Below are 24,949 nucleotides of genomic sequence, written 5' to 3'. Positions count from 1 at the left end.
TTATTATCGCTCTTCTCAGCGCTGAACGACAAGACGAGCGCGTTTCGTGTTAGCGGCTGTAAGCGGCTTACGCTCGCTTTGACTCGCCTTTTAAATGATACCATTAAATATAGGAACTGCTTAGCGATTATTCGCATTCAGCTTTGTTAGAATGCGTTTTGTTTAGTCTACGTAATGCGCCGTCTTCTCCGCGTTGGGCTTCTCCCAGAACACCGACGCTTCGCTAGTGGAACACTTTTACAGGGGCCAGTAGACCAAAAATAGACTAAAGAGTATATTAATTTATCTCATTATAAAAGGAACGGACGAAGTCGAATAAAAACAAGCTTAAATTAAGTGTTAAACTTATCGACCGTGTAGACCAAAGAAGCAATGAGAAATAATTGCATTTATCCAGCCTCTCTTTTAGAGAAAAGAGCATCCTACACTCAACCATCTATTTCTCAATTCAAGATGCTTTTTTTCCCCTTTCTCGCTGAGCCTCGGATAAGCCTTTGCTCCTTATTTTTTCCCGTATTTCGGGTAGAGTGTGAGGGAGGGTTTGGAAGGGGGGCTAATGGGCAAACGATGTCTTTCGAAACATTTAACAGGGCTAGAAGTAAGGCGAAGAGGAGAGCTCTCCCACACCATCCCACACTGTGGCCCATTACCATGGGGAACCAATGTTGAAAGTTCTCCAGACAACGCAGGACGGGAAAAAATGGCCTCGAAAATATTCGGCCTCAGGAAGAGAATACGGATCTGTCTAAATAACTCCGCACTAAAGTAGAAAATGAGGTTTTGTTAATTAATTTATAACAGTCTTAAGCCGGCTGGAAACGCTTTTACTACTTTACCGCCATCTCTTTTTCATATCCGCTTTTTTCTCTATTTGGGGTTTTAAAAAATCCTAAATGAATCCTGTAGCTTATCGGACTTTATTAACTCAGTTTTGTATTCTACAAAATGTATATTCTATAAAATTTAAATATAGTAAGAGCTACAAATGACGTACAAAATAATTATTCTATAACATCTTTATATATGTGGTATAAAATAAAACCTTGAAAATGATTTAAACCGGACTTGCAAGGAAATAACAATATAACAAAACGCAAAGGATAAAATCTTCAGCCCGAGGAAAAGACATAAATCAAACTGTAAAAGAAATAGCTGTATCCACAATAAAGCGAAATAAATACGCACTAATGTCCGATTCGAAGAAAGAAGAATCAAGTAACAAAATATTCAAACCGGAATATGAGCCGTATATAAAAGTAAAGAAAAAGATAGCTTTACAATTGGTTCGCGACCTTCAGCGAAACGTTAGAAGTACGAGCCACAAGCAGTAAATCTACGGGCAAAAGCGTATTACTTTATTGGGAAAACACACGATTCTGGTAAAGGCATTGTCGCGTCTCCAGCCGTTCTCCGTTCGTACAGTCGACTATATGGTAAAGCTAGAACCAAGTATCCTCGATGGAAAGTTAGTGGAAGTTTGGAGGTTCTGGGGTCGGAAGGGACTCTGGGGTCGTGATGGAAATACAGTAGGAAATGAAAGGGATTTCCACAAGATGAAGACGAGGAAAAAAAGAGCCGGAGAGATTGGAATAGCCAGATTGGACCGAGCATCGTTTTCTCCCAAGGACGAGAAACTAGCCAATCTAGAGTTTCTTCCTCGGTTATTTAGCGCAGCCTCTATCGATAGGAATTCAAATTAAACAACAAAGTTTCCCCAATGAGATACCTCCGAAGCTCTACGACTGATAAGCCCCATCCTTGGAACGCAATACAATGCTCGTAAACTGATTCCTTCACAAATACATTCGCGAAGACCTTGGGTACCAAAATACTGGTGATAAGTTAACCAAGGACGTATAATATATGGTTTATACGGTTATTTATCCTCCCAAAAATGCAATAAAGAAATATGTTAAATCAAATGATAGAGAAATAGAAGAAAGATTTGGTTATAATTTTTCATATATTTATTTAATTTAAGTATGTGCAAATTAAAAATAGATTAATTTTCCAGATATATAATTTATTAATAATGCGCAAATAAGAAAAGATTTTTACTAAATTTATTTTAAGTGTGTTCAAATTTAAAAAATATTCGATAAAACTTTCGTTTAATTTAAGTATGTGCTTATTAAAAATAGTCTGATAAATTTCTTGATATATACTTTTTAATTATGCGCAAATAAGATAAATTATTTATATTAAATTTATTTAAAGTATGTGCAAATTAAAAATAATCGTTCAAATTTCTAGATATATACTTTTTTAATTATGCGCAAATAAGAAAAAGATTTTTATTAAATTTTCGCATTCATTTTAAGTATGTTCAAATTAAACAATATTCTATTAAATTTTCGTTTAATTTAAGTATGTGCAAATTAAAAAAAATCGGTCCAAATTCTAGATACACACTTTTTTAATTACGCGCAAATAAGAAAAAGATTTTTATTAAATTTTCGCATTTATTTTAATTATGCGCAAATTTAAAAATATTCGATTAAATTTTTGTTTAATTTAAGTATCTGCAAATTTAATAAAATTGAAACTACGCAATTACAATAGCTATGTTGAATTAAATTATTTAAATAGCTAAAAATTTATCTATAAGGCTTCATTTAACCCTTTTATTTGGGACTACAAGCCTGGCTTGATACGGCTCTTTTTAGAAGAACTGAAACGGAAAGCGTAAAATAGGCTTATACGAGTCGGAAGATATACGGCTGATGACATACAGATGGCGAAGGATCTCTCCAGCTTTGACGTACCACTTTTGCTCATTCCCTTTAGTAGATCTTATATAAGCTTTTGGTTGGACAGGAAGTACACACATTCGCTTCTTCCGGTTAACTGTGTCACATCCGCGTAAGGCGACTCGACGCTATCCCATCCTTTCACTTCCTGTTGGACCCTCGTAGAAGTTGTTGCGATCTCTCTCGCCTACCACCATCATCACCAGCCAGGATACTTTCCTTTCAGTCGAGGCCAAAAACAGGATATTCGTTTTGTTAACACTCCCGATGGAACGTGCTAGGTCCTATGGCCCAGTGGCAACCAACGATTATTAGTAAAAACTACCCTAATATTCGAAAGTTTTATGAAGCAACTGGAAATTCTTATCCTAGATTTAAATCATTACTTGGGATTTGGTTGTACCTACAGGTTTGCGACACGTAGAGATCGGCGTTTGAATAAGAAATTATCCAATTATTTATTTTTATTCATAACCGACAATTATCCAAAAAATATCCGAAAAAACCCCATTATTTTTGCATGTTAAATTGTTGTTTATTCGTATTAAATGTTCATAAATAAACAGTTAACCAAAATTTTTATGATTAATCGAAATTTTGCCGGTTAATTTATTTGTTCCGCCGATCTCTAGCCACACGACAGTGAAAACAGGGAAAAGTCAGGGAATTTAAAAATGGGCCTAAAAGTCAGGGAATTTTAGGAATTTGTAACAATTCAGTGAAATTTCAGGGAATTCAATTTTATTTTGGCACTTTTTGAAGGTAATTTTACCCTAGATCCATGACAAAGTTTATGATTATTATTTATTTCCTTGAAAGTTTGGCTAATTTTTTCAACATTGCAATAACCTTTTTACTGAAATATAAGTCCATTTAAAATAATAAACTTCTGATGAAAGTTAAATATAAATTACAAATTTAGGTCTTAGGGAAAATTTCTTAAAAGGGTCAGGTAAAACAGGGAATAGTCAGGGAATCTAAACCTCAAATTTTAGGGCAACCCTGACCTATTTCATAATAATCGGCTAGGCTAATACCCTTGGCACCAAATACCTCGGGGTGGAAACCTCTTCAACCAGTGTGGAGATAACTTGCAAACTCAACGTGGAAGGAATTTATTAAGATGTCTGCCCGAGTTTCCGAATTTTTATATTTTTTAAATTATTAGTCTTGTGCAGATACAATTTCGACTTAGTATTATTTAAAAAAAATATTTTATTTTGAAATTAAGTGAATCTAAAGAATTAAATATATTAAATTTTCATAATATTTCATTCAACCTTAAAGTACCAAACTTATTTTTAACGTTAGATAAACATTTATTCGTACCCAAAAATATTTAGAGTGTAACTATTTATCATAAGCGATAAACAGGAACTAGCAGCTTATTTATAAGATAAATATATTTATTTAGATAAGTACTACAAAACAATATTACCAGAAAGATAACTATCCGCTAGATCAAAACCTAATTAATTTTGAAAATATTAATTTACGAAGCCAATTTTGCACCGAAAATAAACTTGTTGATAATGATAATAATTGAAGTAAGAAAATAATTTGCTAAGCAAATAATAAACTGAAAATATCAAATAATAAACTGAAAATAGCAAATAATAAACTGAAAATAGCAAATAATAAACTGAAAATAGCAAATAATAAACTGAAAATAGCAAATAATAAACTGAAAATAGCAAATAATAAACTGAAAATAGCAAATAATAAACTGAAAATAGCAAATAATAAACTGAAAATAGCAAATAATAAACTGAAAATAGCAAATAATAAACTGAAAATAGCAAATAATAAACTGAAAATAGCAAATAATAAACTGAAAATAGCAAATAATAAACTGAAAATAGCCAATAATAAACTGAAAATAGCCAATAATAAACTGAAAATAGCAAATAATAAACTGAAAATAAACATGTTAATAAATATTTATGAAAATATGAATTTTCGAAGCAATTGGCAAACTGATATTTCCAAAATTATAGATTAAGCGATTGTTGCGAGCCATTAAAAAATCGATTCTAATAATTAAAATCACCGCAACAGCGCGTGCGCGTGTCTGTTAAATTTAATCCCGCGTTCGCTGAAGGAGAAAATGTCGAAGGATATTGTTTAAGCAGATCGAGCGGCGGACCTTTTATTTACGAAAGAGCATCTGCCTCTCTCTAGATTAAAAGCGCGAACCAGCGGCTCAGGAAGAGGAGAGTGGGAGGCCGGAGAGGAAACGGGAGAACAAGAGGAGAAATACAAGCGCTTCCTCCGCCGATCAGACCTCTCCGCCACTACATCCTCTCCTTTCCTGCGCAAATAAGCCGGACTGATATTAACCCCGGATTTTGGATATTACGTTCCCCTCTGTTTATTTTCCGTCCTTTTTTTCCGAGTAAGAAGCCCCCGCGGAAAAGCATTAATTTATATTAGGCCGTAGATGTAGCCCAAAAGAAGATCGAGATAACAGAGTCCACGGCCTAACGTGTTTATTGAGAGGAGGATTCGCTTCGAAAGAGTTTTATCTATCTTGTAGCTTCCCCGCCTCACACCTCCGACGCTATTCTTGAGTCACGCTGAGCCTATGCCCTCCTTTCAGGTGCGTTACGCCCTTCAATGTTTTTCAATATGAAAGAGATCGGGCTTTGTAGAATTATAGAACCATCTTTTTTAAAAGGTCAAATCATGTCTATTTTTTGAAGAAAAATATTTTACTACGTTTGTATTAGAATAAAAATAGTTTAACACGTTGGAAAAAGCCAAAAATATCCCTATTTTATATTAGAAGAAAAATAGTTTAACACGTTTGAAAAAGCCAAAAATATCCCTATTTTATATTAGAAGAAAAATAGTTTAACACGTTTGAAAAAGCCAAAAATATCCCTATTTTATATTAGAAGAAAAATAGTTTAACACGTTTGAAAAAGCCAAAAATATCCCTATTTTATATTAGAAGAAAAATAGTTTAACACGTTTGAAAAAGCCAAAAATATCCCTATTTTATATTAGAAGAAAAATAGTTTAACACGTTTGAAAAAGCCAAAAATATCCCTATTTTATATTAGAAGAAAAATAGTTTAACACGTTTGAAAAAGCCAAAAATATCCCTATTTTATATTAGAAGAAAAATATTTTACTACGTTTGTATTAGAATAGAAATAGTTTAACACGTTTGAAAAACCAAAAATATCCCTATTTTATATTTGAAGAAAAATTGTTTAACATATTTTAAAAAAGCCAAAAATATCCCTATTTTATATTAGAACCCAAATAGTGTAACATATTTGAAAAAATCAAAAATATCCCTATTTTATATTAGAACAAATTTACTTTAACACGCTTAAAAAGAACAAAAATATCCATGTTTTATATTAGAACAAATTCAATTTAACACACGTGTTTAAAAGAACCAAAAATATCCCTGTTTTATATTAGAACAAATTTTATTTAACACTTTTTAAAAAGAACAAAAATATCAATGTCTTACATTAGAACAAATTTCGTTTAACACGTTTGAATTGTTCAAAAACTATCAATATTTTATCAGGCTAAATATAAACTGGGGTATATTTTTGATAACTAGATTGGTAGATTTTTCCAATTATAATGGAAATTTAAATGTTAATAAAATTACTTTAATTACGAAGAAGCGGTTTTGGCTTTAGTACAATTAGTATTTAAATTGTAAATCGAAAATTAGTAATTTTATTCTTTGTACCCAATATAAAATAATAGCCCAGTTATGTCATAAATAAAACAAATTTTAAACCCATTTAAGTTACAAAATAGTATTAAACCATATTTAACAAGTAAAAATACCAAACTGTGTTTAAAATTGCGATAAACATTTTCGTCCACCAACAAGTAAACTGAGTTTAGCTAACCGTACGCGCGTTAGCGAATCCATAAAACCTAAATTACACGTAGGCAAGTACCCCTAAAAATAGTCAGAGCCAGGTACTGCAGCGAGGAGGAAAAATGTAGGATTTTCTGACTCATTGACGATGGTGAGACTAAAAACAGGGGTGAAACGGTGGAAGGCCTCCTGGGTTTTTTTTTGGAAGAGGATCGGAACTCAATCAACCGAACCAAAATGACCCAACTTTACCCCGCTTTTAAAATAACTCCGCCACTATTTCTTCTTCGCCAAAGTCCCCGCTAAAGAAGAAGCTCACCAGTTAAACGGATAGTTTAACGCGAACTTCATTCCGGAATCCGCGTAAATAGACTTTACCCTTTCACCAACTGGAACTAAAATATTAGGCGACCCATACCTAAAACTTTCGTACCCCTGGCAAAACTAGCGAATTTTTTTCTCCCCGTATCCAAAAATTCTTCAGCGTGAATTTTTTTCCACTTCGCCATCCCAGAGGAACTGCGCTACGAAGATGGAAGCTCGTATACATGCCAAACCGACCCCATAAAATTGTTATTTCTCTCTCTCTGGCTTCCAAGAATCCAATCCTTCTATTTGGAATTTTACTCATTTTTTACTCATTCTTGTGTCTGTACGCTGCTGTAGTGTTTTTAAAGACGACGGTTTTTTGGCTCTTTGAGTTGGAAAAGAGTGCGTACCAAATATACCATCCGCCGATAACGAACTGGCCGGATTCCTACACCCTCGCAAACTATAACCAACTCGACAAAGAAAGACAAGAAACTATTTTAAGAAATTGTTAACGGAATAAAATCGAAAGTTGGGTAATTTTTGGGGTATTTCCGCTTGGTATTGAGAATTTATTTTCGTGGCCGATGGATTTCGAAATGCAGCAATTTAAACGCGATTACCGTTTTGTTGGATACCACTGAACTCGCGAAGACATTAATTTTATCTCTTTAATTCCCTTTTATACACGAGAATATTATCATTTAAAATTTAATTTATTCGTTGTGATATTCGCGATGCCTAAAAGGAAATCACAATGATCAATTTAAGGGATTCAATTTGAATAACGTTCTCAGGGTGACAACACCTCCTATATTTAATAATTCTTAAATTTTATTTAAATTGTTCCTATATCTATCTATAATTTTACAATTTTTTTCCTATATTTGTGGACTTCTTCGGACTTCATCTGTTGCAATTATGCATTTTGATATTAAAATCTACAAAGTTAGAAATAATTTTAGAAATATTAGAAATCATCGCTCGTTTAACCGATTTTTAAACCAAATTCCCTTTGAAACCTTTAATTTTATGGCATTTACCCTACATTTTCCCTTATTTTGCAAAACAAATCTCAAAATAATTCCTATAAATCGTATACAAATTTCCTTTATTGGGCAAACAAATCTCTTATTAAATCCTATAAATCGAATACAAATTTCCTTTATTTGGCAAAACATATCTCCCATTAAATCCTATAAATTGACTTCAAAATTATTTTATTTTGGGAAACAAATCTCCTATTAAATCCTATAAATGGAATACAAATTTCCTTTATTTGGAAAAACAAATCTCCTTTTAAATCCTATAAATCGAATACAAATTTCCTTTATTTGGTAAACAAATCTCATATTAAATCCTATAAATCGAATACAAATTTCCTTTATTTGGCAAACAAATCTCTTATTAAATCCTATAAATGGAATAAAAATTTCCTTTATTTGGAAAAACAAATCTCGTATTAAATACTATAAATCGAATACAAATTTCCTTTATTTGGCAAACAAATCTCTTATTAAATCCTATAAATGGAATACAAAATTCCTATTTTTCCTAGTCTTCTGTGGTCATCCTAACCTTAAAATTAGTTTGGGTTTCTAGTATTAGCGACGTCACTATTCCATGTCGCGTTCGTTAAATCATTTAATGAAGACAAAAAGGTACTAATTCCATTAGGTATTTACCGCCATCAGCGGAGAATGGCCGAAACTTCGATCAGGAGGGCGCGATAGTGGGTAGGGAAGGGGAGCCGCGTAGAATTGGGGAAAAGCGCGGGTGTGGTCAGGGGGAAAAGGTTAGAGAAACTTTTTCCATCAGTGGAAGCCGGGCCTTTCGGATCGCGCTATCCTCATCATTTTATTCCTCCAGGATTTATTCCGGCGGACCGAGGCCTAAAGCTAAGAAGAACTTTGCTTTAGGAGTGGCCGATAGACTCTCCGAGCCAGGGACCCGCGGGAAGATTCTGGCGACGCTCATTTACCATTTGCGCGCGCGAGGGGGTCCGTGGCTCTCCCGCGGGTGTCATTTGGAACCGCTCCGAGAATTCGGCTCTGTATTGGCTATACTTTTAGAACACGCCATGCCGATGTGGAAAAATAGTCCCGCGGACCACTTAGGCGACCGCGGACGTCGGAGCAACGCGGTCTTCACCTTTTCGGAGGCTCGGACCTTCGCTGTCCAGTAAGCCTCGCCGGGAGGTTCGAAGAGAAGGGGCAAATAGTTCCGCTCGCTCTATGATACATTACTCATCCAATCGGACGCGCAATTTTTCGATTCGCCAGAAAACTTTTCGCTATCTATATCTATCCGGCGTCGCTCCATTGAATGTGGCCACTTCGAAATAATATTTCGCTGCACTGGGCTCTCTAACTCTATTACGGGGTTTTTGCCGCGTGGTACAGAGAGACAGAAAGAGATAGCTCCTCCGGAAATCAATTAGCTAATTAGCTGCCATCTCCGGATTTCAGCTCTTTTCTTTCGTTGCCATTTTTATTTATCCCCGTCTCCCTCTCTAACCCTTTTTGTGTTAAATACAAGGATACACGTTACCAGGGGTTGTGTCCTTGACCTTAATGGGTCATCATCCAGGGTCCAAAAAGGCACCTTTTTGGAGAAAAGTAAGGGCCCGTGGCAAATAGTGGAAAATTGGAAAAAAGTGGCAAATACTGGCTAGTAAAGAAAAATTGCATTTCAAAGCTTAAATAAGTAATTGTTATTAAATTTTTAAGAAGTTTATGGTAAAAATGCTTACAATTATTCCAAAACAATAATTGGACTATTCTAATGTTAATCAGAATCTGACCATTCGAGTGCAATTGTCGAAAAAGCTCTAAGTAAATTAACATTTAAATAATAGGAAATATCGTACTTATGGTTATTATGTTACTTATGGTAAAGACATAAGTATATATTAGAGTTCTTAGAGATAGGTATAAATCACCCTTTACTGATAATAGATTTTAACTTTTTATCATCAATCTTGCATATCGTACAAACTAACTATAGCTGATTTTTTCAAAATAAATTTTCGAAGAAAAAATAGTGAAAAATTAAATATATTTTTGGACATATTACATCGCTATAGGCGGAGTGACAAACACGGTAAATTTGGACCGGAATTCGGAAAGATACCTGTTTCAATTTTATAACTTAAATGGATACATTTAATACTTCGACAAAATGACGGCTGTATTTTAACTGACAGTCAAAAGGAAAATGGGATTGGCATCGGTTAACTATATACAGTACCGCTTAACAAAAGTCAGGAATCCATACCTCTACTTGGAATGCTTATCGCTGCAGAATTTCGTCTCGATGTTCCTGACGGTTTTCTGGACGTCGCGTCGATTAGTTAACTTTACAACAACGTGAGAGGGGAGCGCGCGCAGAAGGGATTTTATTATCTCGTAGCCGTCAGAGTGATCTTACCATACGCGATATGGCAGGATAAGCATTCCAAGTAGAGGTATGGATTCCTGCAATAGTAAAATCAATTTACTGTTAAACTAACACAACAAAACACGTAGTTTCTCCAAAACAAACGCAAAAAAGGCGTCAGGAGAGTTGGTATTGGCAATGGAAAAGTGCCTTAGTTTCGAGTCAAGTGAAGGGAAGTTCTCCAAAGAGTGAGAAAGAAATAGAGAGAGTGATCCGTGGCCAGCTGTTGTCCTAAATAATAAAACAGGAAGAGACAGAGCGAAGTCCTCGGTGTCCCCCGTTGGTCCTGGATAATTCTTTCCAGCGAAGATTTAATTGATGAGAACGGAACCCGGTGCGCCTTCTCAACACACGCGAATATTCGCTCCTTTCTTTTTGGGAATTTCTTATTAGGTTTTTCGCTCTCTTCCTCCATTAGCCTTCCCTCTCCAGATCCAGGAGGATTAGGCTCCATGGCGAAAGGGTTAACGGACACCCGACTGGAATGGGATCCGAAACAGACTTTACCTTCTTCTGGTCGGAAAAGCCGACTAGGCCACTAACCCTCGCCCACCACTATATAAACCTTTAGTTCTGGCTCTAGCCTCAATTTCCAGGGGGGGCTAGGACAGCCTAAGGGGGGGGGGCTAGGGCAGCCTAAGGGGGGGGGGCAGGACAGCCTAAGGGGGACCTAGGACGGGCTTCTTTTTCTTTATGGAACTTAATACTAACACAGAGGCTCGCCGATTACTCGGATGTATAAAGGTTTTAGAGGACACTGGGCCTTCCAGAAATTACCTGACCATATACGAAGCCCCCCGTCTTGGTTTTTCGCTTTGATGTTTGAATGTCTTTTATGGCACCAGAGGGGGCTTCCTACTTCCACCCCTCCGTTATTTCCTTCCACCCCACCATCGGCGGACCTCCAATGGAAATACCCTCTCTTTAGTGGCTCTGTCTTTGCTGCAGTCCAAATGTTATAGTCGGGAGCTTCTTTATGAGCATACCACTCTCTTTCTTCGTCTGATTCTCAAATTCCCCGACCTGTTTCCCTATCTCCGCTCGACTTTATTACGGAACGATCCATATACCAGTACACCAATGCCATTGGAACCTATTTGGACGGATATATATTTGTATATATATTTTTTTGGGCTAGGTTTCGTTTTAAATTAGGTTACCTTAATCCAGTTACTACCTGATGTTATTGAAGTGGTTCTCCTTAAGGGTTACCGCGAAAATGGTCGAATAGCTGTAAATTATGGAAATTTTAATAAAAATAAGGTAGTTATTTGAAATTTTAGCTATTATTCGTATTATATTTAACGGACCAAAATTTAAATAGGAAATTGAATGAATCGTTATTTTATTAAGAGCCCAGTTAAAAACGTTTCCTGATTTCATTTTATGAAGTTAATTTTATTTTTTATGATAGAAAATATAAATGAGTTTTAATAATTTATATTCGTTATTTATAATTATTATATATATTAATTATCTTTTAATTATTGATATGGTTAACTTAATCTTTTAATTATTGATATGGTTAACTTAATCTTTTAATTATTAATTTGGCTAACTTAATCTTTTAATTATTGATATGGTTTACCTAATTACCTTTTAATTAAATTGGTATGTAAAAAGAAATTGGCCTATTTTCGCCTACAAACGCCTGTAGAAATGTAACAACCGCGGTGCTTCGACGTTCGTTCGTCAAGCCAACATTTAGGAGCCGCGGCTTAATAGGGATTATTTCCGAGATTCTAGTGTCGAAAGAAACTGTACTTTTTCTTCTCTTCTTAAAGAAGAATTGGCAAGAAAAAAGATGGGGGAAGAGGGCTGGGGCGCTTCTATTAACATCTAACATGATTGCCCGGCCTAAAAGCCATATTTAACCTTCTCTAATAACGGTAAACTCTTATTTGATTCGGACAAAAACCATTTTGAATCTACCCCAAATGAATTTTAGTCACGCGAACCAACCATTTTCATTCCAGAGTCTCCGGTTCACATTTTTTAAAAGGGAAATCTCTTTCGCCGCGGCCCTCAAATCTCAATGTCGGGAAAACTCCCTTCGACTATTAAATTTCGGGTAATAGCTGGTTATTCCATAATAACCCCTGACCTCGGGAGGGTCTCTTTGAAAGGGGAGAAAAAAACTAGCTCGAGATGGCTAATATTGAATAATAATACACGATAGAAAGGATAAATTTTAGGTTACGGAGACTATCGCGTTTATCGTTAATTAAATGATGATGTAGTTTTCCTGTAAATGTAACCGGCGGGTGCTTCACTCGCGTCGTAAGACGTCATTTTCACGGAACCAATAATATAAATCAAGTTATTTTTATGAAGCGTTGAAGTCTTGGAATTAAATTTTGATGTCTTCAAACTGGAAATATATTTTGTTGTCTTCAAACTGGAAATATATTTTGTTGTCTTCAAACTGGAAATATATTTTGTTGTCTTCAAACTGGAAATATATTTAGTTGTCTTCAAACTGGAAATATATTTTGTTATCTTCAAACTGGAAATATATTTAGTTGTCTTCAAACTGGAAATATATTTAGTTGTCTTCAAACTGGAAATATATTTAGTTGTCTTCAAACTGGAAATATATTTAGTGGTCTTCAAACTGGAAATATATTTTGTTATCTTCAAACTGGAAATATATTTTGTTGTCTTCAAACTGGAAATATATTTTGTTGTCTTCAAACTGGAAATATATTTTGTTGTCTTCAAACTGGAAATATATTTTGTTGTCTTCAAACTGGAAATATATTTTGTTGTCTTCAAACTGAAAATATATTTTGTTGTCTTCAAACTGGAAGTATATTTTGTACTCTTAAAACTGGAAATATATTTTGTTGTCTTCAAACTGGAAATATATTTTGTTATCTTCAAACTGGAAATATATTTAGTTGTCTTCAAACTGGAAATATATTTAGTTGTCTTCAAACTGGAAATATATTTAGTTGTCTTCAAACTGGAAATATATTTAGTGGTCTTCAAACTGGAAATATATTTTGTTATCTTCAAACTGGAAATATATTTTGTTGTCTTCAAACTGGAAATATATTTTGTTGTCTTCAAACTGGAAATATATTTTGTTGTCTTCAAACTGGAAATATATTTTGTTGTCTTCAAACTGGAAGTATATTTTGTTGTCTTCAAACTGGAAGTATATTTTGTTGTCTTCAAACTGGAAATATATTTAGTGGTCTTCAAACTGGAAATATATTTTGTTATCTTCAAACTGGAAATATATTTTGTTGTCTTCAAACTGGAAATATATTTTGTTGTCTTCAAACTGGAAATATATTTTGTTGTCTTCAAACTGGAAATATATTTTGTTGTCTTCAAACTGAAAATATATTTTGTTGTCTTCAAACTGGAAGTATATTTTGTACTCTTAAAACTGGAAATATATTTTGTTGTCTTCAAACTGGAAATATATTTTGTTATCTTCAAACTGGAAATATATTTAGTTGTCTTCAAACTGGAAATATATTTAGTTGTCTTCAAACTGGAAATATATTTAGTTGTCTTCAAACTGGAAATATATTTAGTGGTCTTCAAACTGGAAATATATTTTGTTATCTTCAAACTGGAAATATATTTTGTTGTCTTCAAACTGGAAATATATTTTGTTGTCTTCAAACTGGAAATATATTTTGTTGTCTTCAAACTGAAAATATATTTTGTTGTCTTCAAACTGGAAGTATATTTTGTACTCTTAAAACTGGAAATATATTTTGTTGTCTTCAAACTGGAAATATATTTTGTTATCTTCAAACTGGAAATATATTTAGTTGTCTTCAAACTGGAAATATATTTAGTTGTCTTCAAACTGGAAATATATTTAGTTGTCTTCAAACTGGAAATATATTTTGTGGTCTTCAAACTGGAAATATATTTTGTTATCTTCAAACTGGAAATATATTTTGTTGTCTTCAAACTGGAAATATATTTTGTTGTCTTCAAACTGGAAATATATTTTGTTGTCTTCAAACTGGAAATATATTTTGTTGTCTTCAAACTGGAAATATATTTTGTTGTCTTCAAACTGGAAATATATTTAGTTGTCTTCAAACTGGAAATATATTTTGTTATCTTCAAACTGGAAATATATTTAGTTGTCTTCAAACTGGAAATATATTTAGTTGTCTTCAAACTGGAAATATATTTAGTTGTCTTCAAACTGGAAATATATTTAGTGGTCTTCAAACTGGAAATATATTTTGTTATCTTCAAACTGGAAATATATTTTGTTGTCTTCAAACTGGAAATATATTTTGTTGTCTTCAAACTGGAAATATATTTTGTTGTCTTCAAACTGGAAATATATTTTGTTGTCTTCAAACTGGAAATATATTTTGTTGTCTTCAAACTGAAAATATATTTTGTTGTCTTCAAACTGGAAGTATATTTTGTACTCTTAAAACTGGAAATATATTTTGTTGTCTTCAAACTGGAAATATATTTAGTTGTCTTCAAACTGGAAATATATTTAGTTGTCTTCAAACTGGAAATATATTTAGTGGTCTTCAAACTGGAAATATATTTTGTTATCTTCAAACTGGAAATATATTTTGTTGTCTTCAAACTGGAAATATATTTTGTTGTCTTCAAACTGGAAATATATTTTGTTGTCTTCAAACTGGAAATATATTTTGTTGTCTTCAAACTGGAAATATATTTTGTTGTCTTCAAACTGAAAATATATTTTGTTGTCTTCAAACTGGAAGTATATTTTGTACTCTTAAAACTGGAAATATATTTTGTTGTCTTCAAACTGGAAATATATTTTGTTGTCTTCAAACTGAAAATATATTTTGTTGTCTTCAAACTGAAAACATATTTTGCATCCATCCATCTAAAAATTATGTCAAAATTTTAAAACGTTATTTTAATATAATAGATAAGTCTTAGCTAAATTGTCATTGTTTCGGAAACAATCTAGAATAACCATTTACCTCCTATTAAATTGATTAAATTTCCTTTTGATGGGTTAAGTTATCTGGTCGACCTACCTCCTAAAACGGTTTAAATTCGAAACTGAAGAATTTGTAAGTTTGCGTAACTGGTTAAGGAATATTTTGAATTTGAATTTTTCAGACCGAAGGATAAATTGCCAAAACAAAATTCCCGTATGAAACCCGAAATTCTGTTATAAGTGTTTAAAATGTGGAGAATGTTGAAAGCGCCCGCCTAAAGTTTCGGGTGTCGCTCGGCTTCGGGGTGTCAGGGGTGATACCGGTATCATTACAAACGACTCTTTAAAAGTTGACATAAAGTTTTAATCAATTAGGCCCGTAATCATTCCCCTTTTGGTCGCGTGGTTATTCGTAAAATGCGAACCCTCGAAGAGGAACTTTTGCAATATCATATTCGCCTTCTCTAAACTATGCCAAGTTTTCTATAAACCACTAAAAAGAAAAAAAATGTGGAATCTTGAGGAAGTATTGCTTCCGCGGGAGAGCGATGCGAAAGGGGCGTTGCAGGAATGGGGACTTACATATGAATTCTTATAAAGGCGTTTCGGTGAGTCCAGGGGAAAAGTATAGCATTGTGGAATGCAAAGATTCCTCGAAGGTTTGGAAGGCTCGAGCTCCCCTCTTAGCCCTATTCGGCAAAAGTCAGCGCCATCTATTGGCTATACCGTGCAATGTTATTGCGTCGAGAACGCTTCGTCAGAGGAGGGTTGAAACCCAATTCCTATTCCTCTCCCCTCGGTTCGCGCTTCAGTTTCGAACCAACCTCATCTGCTAGTTGAGGCAACGTCCGCGAGATGGAGCCGTGACGCTACCGCCAGTTGTACTTCTTAACTAAGGGGGGGAAAGAGAGTGAAAGACGGAGGAGGAACAGGGTTGGGGGGGGGGAGAGAACCGAGGCTTAGTATTCCATGCCGAGGCTTAAGAGAAAGGCTTCCTTATTGGACAGTTTGCCATTGTGAGCTCGTGAGCCCTTATTCCAACACAGTGGCATTTAATTAACGACGAATACGTATTCTTGTCTTCCCCGGGCCTCCTTACGCCGTTCCTACCCTCCCTTTAATTTCGTCTTTATCCGGACGAGCTGTTGTAACTAGAGCTACCGTCTAACAAGCTGTCTAGAGACTAGAATGCTTCTATTATTTTTTTTTATAAAAACCAAGTACTTTCACCTAAACGGAATATTAACTTCTAATTTTTATATCTTTCACTCGCTTATATCCGAGAATAAAATGAAAGCCTTCTTGATAAGAAAGGTTTCCGGAAAGCTAGTTTGGATGATAAATTTTTTCCCTCGCTTCCTGAGGGTTTGCCGTTTGATTGGTGGCCTTTCAATGACGCAACCCCATCTATTGTGCATCCCGGGAATGAAATAATTGCTTTTCGTTTACCTACTTGACGTATTGAAATTATACCGTCCTCTAGATGTCGCTTTTTCCCCAACACACACACACAGAGAGAGAAATTCTTTTGTTTCTTCACTTTTTTAAGAGACGCGCGTATGAAACTGATTCCCCTTATCGGGTTTGGTTCCACTCGTCACCTTCAGGCGAGAAAAAATACGTTTGACAATGAACGCTGTTCCCTGTTCTCTCATTTTCACCGAGCCGTTTTGTTTTATCGTCACAACGAAGAGACGTTTCAATTATTTTCCCAGTGTCTTGGAACATAATTCGACCCTCCCTCCCCCCCCCCCTGGTACACCCGCGTACACTGACACTAATTGATTTCATTGAAATTTTGAAGTAAGTCGTCACTTTCCTTGTATTACCTTTCAGCTTTATTATCCAATTTTATCAGAAAATTGTTACGCACCTTTTAATTAAACTTAATTTAAAACTTGTAAAATAACGTTGCAAGCAGTTACTATTCATTTAGATTTTTAATTCAATTTATTTATGATAGCTTGTGAAATAATTCGTGGAGTGACTACTAAGGCAACACAAATTACAAATAATTTAAAAATAAAATTAAAAATAATTGAAAAACTGAAAAAAAATTAAATAAAATAAAATATAAGACATTTCCAAATAATTTAAAATATACGAAATATTGAGAAATAAAGCAGAATTTTAATTAAAAATATTAAAATGAATCTGGTACATCAAAATTATAGAGATTTTCAGAATCAAATAATATATATAAACAATATATTGATAATTTAAAATTAATAAGTTATTTTAAAATCTCTAAAAATTAATTAAAATTTAAGAGGTCTTCAGAATTTGGATTAAATAATATGCTTTTTGTACAAAAACTACCTATTAAAAATTTAAAATTAATAAGGTTTTTTAAAATTTCTAAAAATTAATTAAAATTAAAGATACCTTCAGAATTGGGATTGAATAATATGCTTTTTGTACAAAAACTACCTATTAAAAATATAAAATTAATAAGGTTTTTTAAAATATCTATAAATTAGTTTAAATTAAATATATCTTCGAAATTTGGATTAAATAATATTCTATTTTTACAAAAACAATATATTAAAAATTTAAAATTAATAAGGTTTTTTAAAATATCTATAAATTAGTTTAAATTAAATATATCTTCGAAATTTGGATTAAATAATATTCTATTTTTACAAAAACAATATATTAAAAATTTAAAATTAATAAGGTTTTTTAAAATATCTATAAATTAGTTTAAATTAAATATATCTTCGAAATTTGGATGAAATAATATGCTATTTTTACAAAAACAATATATTAAAAATTTAAAATTAATAAGGTATTTGAAAATCTCAAAAAATTAATTAAATTTAAAGAGATTGTTCAAAAAAATACTGTTCGTTTTTTATTTCACAACCCTGCAGTATTGGTATGTGACGAATTCATAAAAAAATTAAAATACTTGGTGGGCATTTTTTGTTGAGGCATGAGAATTTCTTTTCGTGACATTGTTTTCCGTTGGAATATGTAAGGAATGGCGTTTCTTAAGGAAAGGGGGGGCCTGTAAGGGGCAAATGCCTCCGCGAGCATTTTTTGGCGTTCCGTAAAGTCATTCTTGAGTGAGAGAAACATGGGCGCTAGGGTCTCGCTGAAAATCCTGCCCAGCGCATCAAAGCGCTGATGCGAAACTGTACAGAGCTATAGCGTCGAAAAAAATTGTTCCCTAAAATCTTACATGGATTCTATGGGAGGGAAAAAGTATCCAATGTAGTCAACGCTTCCTATAGTGCTTGCAACTTTCGGCGAATCGATAAAAATTCCTGGTCCAAATTTTTAAGCATTTTTCACTCTTTCTCCCCGAAAGATGGAGCTACTTTCGACTTGTTGTTTGTTGGGAACGCTACAGTCTTGAGCACAATGTCCAATTACTTAAATAAAATCGAATATAGGTAAACTCAAAATCAATAATTATCTAAAAGATTGGTAAGATATTCGTGACTCCGGTAGTACTCTTAAATCATAACCTTTTTATTTGATGCTTTTGTATATTAAACTAGTGTTGTAAGTCGGAAAATTTGTAGGAAAATGACCGAGGTCTTTTTCTGGAAAATGAAAAATAAAAAAGTTTTCATTCTATGATTAGTCTAATATATTGTTTCCAAATTTAAATAAAGCGGCATTTTCGCTTAAATTTTTCGAATCTAAAAGTAAAACTAAACCTCTAGACTAGTTTAAACTGGTTAACAATGTAACACTTTTAATGTTTTGTGGTATGTTTATTGTTTACTGATATTAGACGTTTTATATCAATAAAAATTAAAAACATTAAAAACCCTTAAAGTAATTTATGTTTCAATTTTTTATTTTTCCGATTTGCGAAATATTTTCTGGAAATTTTTCCGCATTTCATTTTTCCGGAAAATTAACAACACTATATTAAACCCTATAAATAACGTTTGTCTGGTTAACCAATTTTTAGAAGGGTTACCAATTGCTAACTTAATCTTTGTAGAAAGGTTTTTTCCCCTTAAGTTCTTAGTAAATAAAAGGTTTATCAAAATTACCACTGAAAAGCTCAGTCCGGATTACGTCTAACGCAATCTCGCGTTAAAAACGTTTTGATATTAGCATTTTCACTTTTTTTTTTCGTTTTAAATATTCAGAAAATATTCTCGTGAAAATTTCCTGGCTGGTTCTAAAATACTCGGAACTCGAGGAGTAGAAATTAAATTAAACCCGCAATATTAAAAACCAGATGCAAATCCCCGGCAAAAAGGCAGTGGAAGAAACGAGCTGGAAATACGATGGTCAAATGAAATTTCCATCTGTACGTTTTACCAAGCGATGTGTGAGGTGAAAAAGTGGGGTATTTTTCAAGGGGGGGGGGGTATTTTTCATATCAGTACAGCGGACGACGGAGTGTGTGGGGAGGGTGGAATTGGAAAAACATTTGCATATCTGTCAATGAAGAATATATGAGGCAGAAATTGAACCCACGGGGCTTCTTTGGCGTGCCTTTTTTTCTCTCTATCTCCACCATTTTAAATCACGGGATTGCTCGGTAGGGCGCGTTGGAGTCAACCGACCGTATCTGGACCCTAGAATTTTATTCCACTCGAGATCTTGGGGCTGTTTTTAAGTCCGTCTAAATTTAAAAGTCTGAAAAATTTGTTTTCTTCTTGAAGGTATTTTTTTTTACAGGTATTAGTGTAGGAAATGAACAGGGGTCCAATCCACCTGTAGTTTTTGATTAATCGACGGGTGGCCCTCCAAAATCCACCCTAACTGTACCCTCTCTCTTATCTTTGTGAAGTTATCTGATAATTTTAACCCTTAAAGGGGAAATATTTAAATTATAACGTGTCCTGTAATTTGCTTAGTGAATGTCAATGTACCAGACCGTGACGTTCAAGTTGAAGATATTATCAATATTTGTAATATTTTTCCTTATTTGGTATGACGCGTGTATTCGTATATTTATATTTGCATATTTTACATATTTTAATTGGATACGTGTCAAGCTAGCCCATAAAATATATAAGGTAAAAATATTTGAAAATTTTAATAATTATTATCACTGTTTATTTTCTTTTTATATTATATTTACCAAAGAAAATCGCCAACCAACAAGTTAAAAAATGATGAACTAAAATTAAAACAAATTGAATTCGTGGTATAAAATAAAATAAAAAACCATGATGAACCAAAATTAGACCAAATTGAATTCGTGGTATAAAATAACATAAAACCATAATTAACTAAAATTAGACCAAATTGAATTCGTGGTATAAAATAACATAAAATCATGATGAACTAAAATTAGACCAAATTGAATTTGTGGTATAAAATAACATAAAACCATGATGCACTAAAATTAGACCAAATTGAATTCGTGGTATAAAATAACATAAAACCATGATGCACTAAAATTAGACCAAATTGAATTCGTGGTATAAAATAACATAAAACCATAATTAACTAAAATTAGACCAAATTGAATTCGTGGTATAAAATAACATAAAACCATGATGCACTAAAATTAGACCAAATTGAATTTGTGGTATAAAATAACATAAAACCATGATGCACTAAAATTAGACCAAATTGAATTCGTGGTATAAAATAACATAAAACCATGATGCACTAAAATTAGACCAAATTGAATTCGTGGTATAAAATAACATAAAACCATGATGCACTAAAATTAGACCAAATTGAATTCGTGGTATAAAATAACATAAGTTAAAACCAATCCACTCAAACGATAAGAGGTACAAAAAATGTAACAATGAAGTTTCCCACTAATTAGCGACTGAGTAGTGAGAGTCTGCTATCAATTAGAAGGAGACCCGGAGCGAGCCAGAACTAAAGAGAATAATAAAAAATGAGGAGCTGGTGGACTAACAATAGGTCTCTTCATTTTAATACCACTTTTATTCCTTTCCTCTTCTCGCGAATGTGAATTGAGGAGGCGAACGGCGACCGAGTCTAGAAAAACTCGGAAGAACATTTATTTCTCATTAAAGCTCATTTCGATCCTCTTTTTTTCACCCCATCCCGAAACTAGCATCAAAAGCCATTCTCCTATTCATATCCCACTCTCCATCCTCCCGCGCGTCTCCTCTTGGTCTTCCCATCGTTTTTCTCATTGTTAAAAAGAGAGCGCATTTATTGGCGGAAAGAGTGGGGGGATGGCAATATGGAGTTTTAACGCTCCCGAAATGAATTTTCAGCTAGCGATGCTCGTTTGAGATTTCCCCCCTCCGTTCTTCCCTAAGTCTCCATCTCTCCTCTCCTCTCCATCTCTCTCCTGGTGGTGCTCTTCTTTACGAGTTTTTGCAGGAGGGCGCGATGACGATGATGCTTCTTGATGACCAGTGAGAAAGCTCTTTTATTATTGGAAGCCTGGCCGCATAGACAGAGCAAAGAGCACAAAGCTCCAGACTCCCTAACGGGGAATACGCCATAAGCCTTGTGGCTCTCTAGACTTTTATCTATGATTCTAATCACTGAGTCAACTGATAACGTTTGCTATCCATGTCTGTCTGTATTTTGTTACCCGCTGGTTTTAAAACAAGTGATGTCTACATTCTGTCTGAAAAATATGTATCTACCTTTATTGCGAAATATCGAACTTTTATGTACAGCGGTTGCGTTTGGATTTCGAAATCCGGTTTGCGAATTTACACGTTTATTTTTCTGTTGTAATGACGTAAATGTTTTGCTTCTAACATTTGTTTTTCAAATACATACAAACAAACTATATAATAATAACCGAATATTTTTCATTTTTAGTTTAATTAAACAGAATATTAATATCATTAATAGCATTACCTTTGAGTGCGTTATTTATTAGTTTAACAAAAAAACCTATAAAATAGTAATAATCGAAAAATATATAGTTTTAGTTTAAACAGAATTTTTAATACCTTTTGAGTGTGTTATTAGTTTAAAATTTAACAAACAAACTATATAATAATAACCGATTTTATTAAACAGAATATTAATATTATTAATAAAATTACCTTTGAGTGCGTTATTAATTAATTTAACAAACAACCTATATAATAATTATCGAACAGTTTTTATATTCAGTTTAAATAAACAGAATTTTTTTATTATTTATAAAATAACTGTGGAATCCATTAAATTTATTACATACAAATATTATTTTCACAAAATATATCTTACATTTATCCGTAATATGGTAAAACTATAGCCTAGTTGTATTTTTAATAATAATAACAAAAGCCGTAGTATGCGAACCGTATTGTTGTTCGACGCGACGTCTTGTTTCCAGTTCGTTTTTATTCCCTTCTAAACGAAGCTGGTTTTTCTATTCGTTTACGGTTTCCCAGACAGATTTAAGAAAATGTAATAAAGATAGACTTCTACGAAATACGTTTCGCCCGTGTGTGTGGCTTTCCAGTCGAAGTCTTACTCGATGCGCGTGCACCTCTCCTCTCCCATCTTTCGGGTAGCTAAATCTCTCAGGGATCATCTCTTTATAGATATCTCCCGTAGGTAGATTTGACTTTGACGAGGTATTGACTGCTTCTTCTTTCATAGCCGTCGTTCCAAAATGGAAAGATCAGATTTCTCGTAAGCGCGGCACGTCCTGTTTGTAGACCATTTATGCGATTGAAGTCAATTGGGTATAAATATTACTGTCCTTCATATTTGTATGTAATTTTTTACGAGGGCAATCTACTTATTAAACCGATTGTCTAAAATAGAACGTTGCAATTACGTTTAATAAATACGAAGATATATTCGAACTGGAAATGTCAGGGAATTTGAAAATGGATTTAAAAAGTTAGTGAAAGTCCGGGAATTTTAAAATGTTAGGGAAAAGTCAGGGAATTTTAAAATGGATTCAAAATGTTAGGGAAAAGTCAGGGAATTTGAAAAAGGATTCAAAATGTTAGGGAAAGGTCAGGGAATTTTTAAAATAGTTTCAAAAAGTTAGGGAAAAGTCAGGGAATTTGAATAAAAATCAAAAAGTTAGGGAAAGGTCAGGGAATTTTTAAAATAGTTTCAAAAAGTTTGGGAAAAGTCAGGGGATTTGAAAATGGTTTCAAAATGACAGGGAAAGGTCAGGGGATTTGTAAATGGTTTCAAAATTTTAGGGAAAGGTCAGGGAATTTAAAAATGGATTCAAAAAGTTAGGGAAAGGTCAGGGAATTGGAAAATGGTTTCAGAAAGTTAGGGAAAGGTCAAGGAGTAGGAAAATGGTTTCAAAAAGTTAGGGAAAGGTCAAGGAATTTGAAAATGGTTTCCGAAAGTTAGGGAAAGGTCAGGGAATTGGAAAATGGTTTCAAAACGACCGGGAAAAGTCAGGGAATTTAAAAATGGTTTCAAAACGACCGGGAAAAGTCGGAGAATTTGTAAATAGATTCAAAAAGTTAGTTAAAAGTTAGGTATTTTGATAATGGTTCCAAAACGTTAGGAAAAAGTTAGTTTATTTGAAAATGGTTTCAAAACGATCGGGAAAAGTCGGTGGATTTGAAAATATGTTGCAAAATTTTACTTCAAACCTTACAATTATTCTACAAAAATGGTCAGTGAAAACCTGGAAAATTGTTCATGGAAAAGTCGTGAAAATTCATCCCGAAAATTTCGTACGAACCATGTCGTTGCGATTACACGAAATGTACGAAATGACTGACAAGCGAAGATGTCAAAGCAAAAATTGTGAAGTGGTAAAGGACAGTGGACAAGCAGGTCCTGAGAAAGAAGACCGCTGAATGATCCATTTCGGTAAGATGAAACCGCGTATAGAGCTCACTGACCCCATCATCCAAACGGTCAACGAGCTGACCAGAATCATCAGACTAATCTCAATGGCTACAAAAACCACCCTGGCTTAAAGTAACTACGTTAGCGACACACTTCGTAACGTACCAGTCTCAGCTACCCTCGAGCTTCGCCCACGGGTAAGAGCAGTGTCTCCGGGAAGGCCGGAGCGTCACGTTACGAAATAGCCTCGAGCGTCGAGGTTTACGCTGGCTAACTTTTACGACGTCCACCCATGTCGCTATAAAATTTCGTCCGGAGCTATCTGAAGCGGCGAGTGCAATAAGGGAGGGGTCCTATAGAGTGGTTAATGGCCCCTCCATCTTGTCTCTTCCCACGACAACTCTGTCTGACCCCTCTAAATGACAATGATTGACACGCAACGCCACCTTCTTCCGTGACCCTAACGCGGCGGGTACGTCACTCTTCGCCTATTTTCATCTTGCATCCCGAACCGACCCGACCGATAGGGGCTACCAAACCGAACGGGGGATGGTATTAAGCCTCGACCGAGGCTTATGAGGTGTTACACTCACTCCGTCACGTGTTCAAATCGTGTAATAGATATTTTTGAAGGAGCGACCCCGGATTAAAGAAATGATGAATGACGACCAAATATGTTTTTCATTCTCAAACGTCATCTTGGACTCTTTCCTGGTTCCTTCTTTTTAGGGGGGATGTTTATGTCCTAATCGACCAGGGGTATGGGTTAATGTTTATAAGCGTTCGCTCTTAGAAGACTAATTTATTCCAAAATAGTGGTTGTTTAAAATCCTAAATATCAGGTTGGTCTAAATATATGCATTAAAATTAAAAATTAACGTGCCGCTCGCGAGACAAAAAATAAAATGAAAAAGTAGTTAGGATTGAGCCGGTAGACTGTAAATGTATGAATGAAATTCAGTTAAGTATACCATCTTTAATTAAATCATGGAT

At 34.0% G+C, this 24,949-nt stretch overlaps 1 protein-coding gene across 2 annotated transcripts in view; it reads left to right on the top strand.

Moving 5' to 3' along the window:
- exd (PBX homeobox extradenticle) overlaps positions 1-24,949 on the top strand; it is a 282,642-nt gene that overhangs the window by 196,583 nt on the left and 61,110 nt on the right. The gene's annotated exons all lie outside the window — the stretch shown is intronic.

Source organism: Leiobunum rupestre, chromosome 5, assembly GCF_980474605.1.
Source record: "Leiobunum rupestre chromosome 5, qqLeiRupe1.1.hap1, whole genome shotgun sequence".
Lineage (NCBI taxonomy): Eukaryota > Metazoa > Arthropoda > Arachnida > Opiliones > Sclerosomatidae > Leiobunum > Leiobunum rupestre.
Note: the sequence above shows the minus strand (reverse complement) of the source record. Positions and strands in the feature narration are given on the sequence as shown.